A 5,978-nucleotide genomic window follows, 5' to 3' on the forward strand; every position below is an offset into this window, starting at 1 on the left:
TTAGACTGACTAAAAATGGAGACATGAATAGATTTACGGTACCATATCATACAACTCATAAATTGTTCCCAGTGTATCTTTTCTTTTCTATAATGGTGACTTGGATGTATCCCTGAGCTGTATTGAACCCACAACTCCTCTGTGCATACAAATTACAAGGTAATGCCATGAAGATACTAAAATTTGGAGTACACTTACTCTCATGGCAGAAACCCAAATTCAGTTTACATCAAGGAATATCTTTTCACATGTGCTCCTTCTCGAATGATAGGATTTTATATTAGTTTAGGTCATTTATTTGCTCACACTATTTGTATACTGTTGAATCAGTAAAGACTAAAGTAAATAGAACCAAATAAAAAGTCCACCTTAGGTACTGTTAAATCTAAATTGCAGCCAGTATATCTCTTATTTATTCATTCCTTGTAAAATGAGAGTCCCTTCTCTTAACAGCTGCTGCTCATAAAGGCATAATGAGCCATCGCTGGAGCGACTTCCTTTCCCCGTGGAATGTCTTTCCCAGGGAGATCCACCTGGCGTAGGTTTAAATGCCGCATCAAGATTTACCTCTTCTGTCAGACATTTAATTTTTAAAAGTTTAGTTAATTTTTCTAGCTAGCTTTTAAATTTTCTTTTGATTTTTATGGTCAGTTTTTCTTTTCTTTTAAATTTATATTTTTAAGTTTGTACATTATTTGAAGACACCCATCAGCTGGAAGGAATATACACTATATGCACGAATGAAGTCAAATATATGTGTCCCAGGATACTGTTGCAGCATCCAGTTTGGGTTGGTCACTGGGACCAGAAGTTTAGTTCTGATCTTTCAGATTCGTGTTGGAGCTCATCCTCAGGGAACTTCTCTCTACCAGAATGTGTCATAGCACTCACCTTCAGCTTGAGTCTGAAACCTCAGAAGACTAAACCTCTGGTCCTGTTGACTGACCCAGTTTGGATCCTGGAACGCTACATGCAATTCCATATGGATGGATAAACCCATAGCCATAAATAATTATGGGTTTCCCAGTAGCTGAGCCCAGCTTTTCTGGTTTAGCAATGTTTATCTATGGAACTCTTTACAAAACCATCCCCAAAGAGTCTTGGCACGGGCTTTTCTCAGTTGTGGGCCCTTTATTTTTCAATATATCACCCAGATAGGCTGAGGTGATAGTAAGACTGTTATCCTTTTGGAATTAGTCTCCTTCTACACACGCACGCACACACACACACGGTGTGTTTATCTTGCGTGTGGCTTGTGATCTCTCTTTCCTTGTTTTTATATTTTGGAATGAGGTTATGCACTTGTTTTCTTCATCTCAAAAAATAATTTCCCTTGGTTTTTAAAAAAATGAACAGACATTAAATCTCTCAGAGACACTCCTGCTTCAGCCATAGTTAAATAAATCTGCTAAGGGCAATAAGAAGCAGTACTAGACTCAGTAAAAGCAGTAGGTTTTCCTGACTGGAATGATGAAAAGGACTTTGAAGCCAGTAAGACATTGACATAAGCGTCAAATTAGTCTCTCTGCTGTAGCCATTTGCTTGCATCTGATGAAGATGTTCCTACAGGAAAGCATCTCAGAAAGTCCTCTTTCTGCTGGTTGAAATTGAGGAAGAACCTTCTTCTAGTTCCCAATTATGGAATTGAGTGTTAACTGTCTCTGCACTGCACTTTCAGTCAGTATCACAAGGGAATATTTCTATGTAATAGGGTCAGACACGTCTATCTGAGGTAGATCAAATGCATGCCTGGTGGGGAGAAACATCTGGCCTCCATAAAATGGAAAGCGATTACAAAGATAATCTCATGTCTTTATGTGATTTGAGCTGGAGGAGCAATTCAACCAGTAACTCATCTTAAGTGTAAGGACTGCATGAGGAATGGCATTTTCTGTTTTGTAAAGGATGAAACATATGTGCTGCATTCCAATTAAATTTTTTAGGGCATACAAGAATTTTGAATGCTGGAAGGTGTTTTTTTAATTGACTTTTCTGTCATAAAGAGTAATGCTGAATGGATTATAACTTGCATTCTTTGTCTTTCATTTTCTGCATCCTGAATGAGAACAGGCTCCATGTCATCAATTAATAGTGAACCAAGAGATGCTGATAGATCACAAGATGGATATGGCCTCTGAGAAGCCACATCTTTTTTACCTTCCCTATTGTCTGTATTTTGTTTAAAAATTATTTGTTTGGAATGATGGGCCTAACCTCAGGTCATTCTTGCCTCTTGACCAGCATCATCTTGACTCCAGTTTTATTAACGTGGAGCTGACATTGGCTTTTAAAAATGAAATTTGCTTTGAAATTTCATGATTGCATCATCCTGTTCCAATAACTGTGGCAGACTCTTTGTGGCTGCCCCCAGCTTCCTTAAACAAACCCTGAGAACTGTTTATACAGCATGAGCCTAGGTGCAGCCATGATAAAATCTCTTAGGTGAGAAGAATTTAAAAAGGAAGGCTTTTACCATGTTCCCCCCAGTAAGAAGCTTTTAGAAAAAAACAGCTGGAGGTAGATCAAATAAACAGTTAGACATATGGAAATCATGTAGCAAGCCCGTAGAATAATGCCTTCAAAAATCCATAGCTTTTTATGATGCAACCAGTCATTTGTTGACATTTTTTAAAAAATATTATTTTATATTAAAGAAAAAGATAGACTGCTTCATGTGAAGGAAATAAATCAATCTCCAACTTGGATTCATTCAACACTGAGAAATCTAAACAATTCAATTTTATATACTGTTGATTTTATGGGAAAGCAATAAAAATATGTTTTACTGTTCTATGGAGTACTTCAAATATATTTCACAAACATAATTAAATTGTTTGTTTTAAATTCATACCAAGTTTAACTAAAGAAATTTAAGCCCGTGCCTAACTTTCTTAACATTGATATGCAGATACCAAATTTTTCATCATTTAGAATTGCCTTGGCTCTTACACTTTCACTAATTTTTGGGAGCCTTATCCCATTTGCTTCATACATTTTCCTATGTCATGCAAAAAACAGATATATTTTTACATGCTTCTTGGCCTAGGATTCAAAGATGCTTTGTTCTAATAGCCTGTTATGGTCACTCTTGGAATTTTGGACAGATAAAAAAGCTTTTGTTTTTAAACACTGCTTCTTTTTTAATTATTCCAATTTTTAAATTTTAGATTACAAGCTGTCCTATGCTGGCTGTGTTTCAACTCCAGCATATTAAAAGCTGGGTCAGAAAAAAATGAACTCCATATATTGAAAATAAAGGATTAGAATGCCTCTTTCTTGTTTCCTCCTGGAACTTTGACCATCAATGCTATTTGTTCTTTTGATGTTGATGTGCAAAACAAGGACACTGGATTTTTGGCAAACCATGGATGTAAAATTTTCAGCTGGGATATGCGTCATATGCCAGCCCTGTGTTTCCCTTGAATTAATCATCTCCTGTATAATTAATTAAAGAAGATGCTATTTCTCATTGCTTCCTTCATATTTCAATTTCCTTTTCTTGATTGCATTCACAATTTCCCTGCCTTTATCCATTTTGGGGGAGAAGCTTCATTTCATTACTTTTCAGTAATGGTATTTTTAACCATCTTCTATGGTATTTTAAACCGTCTTCTATAAAGTTGCATTTCAGAGGCTTCTATTTTCTTGATTATGACTTCGTTAATTGTTTATACTCCATGTGAAAGAGTCAGCAAGACATAATTTATTTAGTTTTTTTATTTATTTGATTTGTCAATCACTTACAAAATAATAGGTATAAGTATAAACATGAGGAGGAATACAGAAAATAAGTACGATTAAATGGGGACAATAGGACAGGGACGGGAGGCACGATGGTGCACTTATGCACACCCTTTACAGACCTCTTAGGAATGGGGTGAGGTCAATAGTGGATAGTTTGAGGTTAAAGGAGTGGGGGTTTAAGGATGTAACAACTGAGTCAGGTAGTGCATTCCAGGCATTGACCACCCTGTTGCTGAAGTTGTACTTTCTGCAATCGAGTTTGAAGCAATTTATATTGAGCTTGTATCTGTTGTGTTCTGTTGTATTGTTGCGATTGAAGCTGAAGTAGACATTGACTGGTAGGACATTGTAGCAGATAATTTTGTGTACTACGCTTAAGTCCAACCATAGGCGGCGTATTTCAAGATTGTCCAAGCCTAAAATTTCAAGTCTGGTAATTTAGGGTATTATGATGCGAGCAGAGGAGTATAGTACTCTTCTCGTGAAATACTTCTGGACTCGCTCAATTGTATTAATGTCTGATATACAGTGCAGATTCCAGACAGATGAGCTGTATTCGAATATTGGTCTAGCAAAGGTTTTGTATGCCCTAGTTAGCAATTCAATATTTCCAGAGGAGAAGCTTCGTAAGATTAGATTTACAACTCTTAATGCCTTTTTGGCAATGCTGTTACAGTGAGGTCTGGCACTTAGGTCTTTTGATATGAGTACTCCTAGGTCCTTGACAGAGTGAGGGTCATCAATGAGGTTATATCCACCTAGTTTGTATTTGGTGTACTGATTTTTTTTTTTTTACCAATGTGTAGGACGGAGCATTTGTTGGTTGAGATTTGGAGTTGCCAAATGTTTGACCATTCAGACACATAATCAAGGTCACTTTGAAGAGCAGTAGTATTGTCGGTGGTGTTGAATAGTTTTATATCATCCGCGAAGAGGATGCAGTTGCTTATAAGGTGATCGCAAAGGTCATTTATATAGAGTAATAATAATAGCATGCAGTTTCTCAACAAAGTTTCCATCTTAATTTTCTACTGCAAATATTTATTTTTTCAAAGTGCTACTATCATCTGCTTAATCTTGGGGTATTTTTTTAATTTCCAAAGTATGATCTGATTGATCATTCAGATAAAGTCCAATTATTTATATTGTGTAGCCTCTGCATTTGTTTTACTGTCAGCATAATATTTGGTTTAGATATTTTATTTTTTAGTAATGACCATTTGTTTATTTCTCTCTGATTTATATGTATTTCATAATATTATTTTTTATCAACTGATATATTTCAGTAAGTAAGGTTGGTAACCATTGCCATTGAGTGTATCAGCTGCCTAGAATTAGTTGTTGGTTATTACACCATTAATCTTTATGCCTTCTTTATATTTTTCTTTAAAAGATTTAAATCTGAGTAGATATTAAATAGCAAAAGTGATAATATACACTATTGTCACTATGTAATGTGTATGTATGTATTTTATATGCCACCCATCTGGCTAACATGCAACACTGGGAGGCTTATATATAACATTAAAACTTTAAAAGTTAAAGATAAAACTAACAAAAGCAAAGAACCAGAACACATATTTGATTGGTTTTGTTGCTTTTCTGACTACTTTATCAACTGCTGTGTGCATCCACTATAAATGCACTTATCTCTATTGTTCATCCTCTGCTACCACTCTAACTAAGCAACGTGTTACATTCTAGTCAGTTTTCATAGTTAATCATATTCTCATGCACATATGTACAATGTTTTTCTAAAATCAGTAATTTTTCTAAAAAGAGGTTGGTTAGTACATAATGCATTCTTTCTGGTGCTTTCCAGAGCACCAGAAAGCAAGACAAGAAACAATGGATGGAAACTAATCAAAGAGAGAAGTAACTTAGAATTAAAGAGAAATTTTGTAACGGTGAGAGCAATCAATTAATGGAATGGCTTGCCTTCAGAAGTTGTGGCTACTCTATCACTGGAGGCTTTGGAAAAGAGATTAAACAGCCACTGGATTACAGGTAGTCTTCAATTCACAACAGTTCATTTAGTGACCATTCAAAGTTACAATGGCACTGAAAAAAGTGATTTATGACCATTTTTCACACAACCATTGTGGCATCCCCATGGTCACATGATCAAAATTCAGATGCTTGGCAACTGGTTCATATATTTATGATGGTTGCAGTGTTATGGGGTCACAGGATCAGCTTCTGTGACCTTCTGACAAGCAAAGTCGATGGGGGAG

General features: G+C 35.8%; 1 protein-coding gene across 3 annotated transcripts in view; it reads left to right on the forward strand.

Moving 5' to 3' along the window:
* PDE1A (phosphodiesterase 1A) overlaps positions 1-5,978 on the forward strand; it is a 172,899-nt gene that overhangs the window by 70,832 nt on the left and 96,089 nt on the right. The gene's annotated exons all lie outside the window — the stretch shown is intronic.

Source organism: Notechis scutatus, chromosome 1, assembly GCF_049901735.1.
Source record: "Notechis scutatus isolate UNSWTSFEM ecotype Mainland chromosome 1, rNotScu1.2, whole genome shotgun sequence".
In the NCBI taxonomy this organism is placed as follows: Eukaryota; Metazoa; Chordata; class Lepidosauria; order Squamata; family Elapidae; genus Notechis; species Notechis scutatus.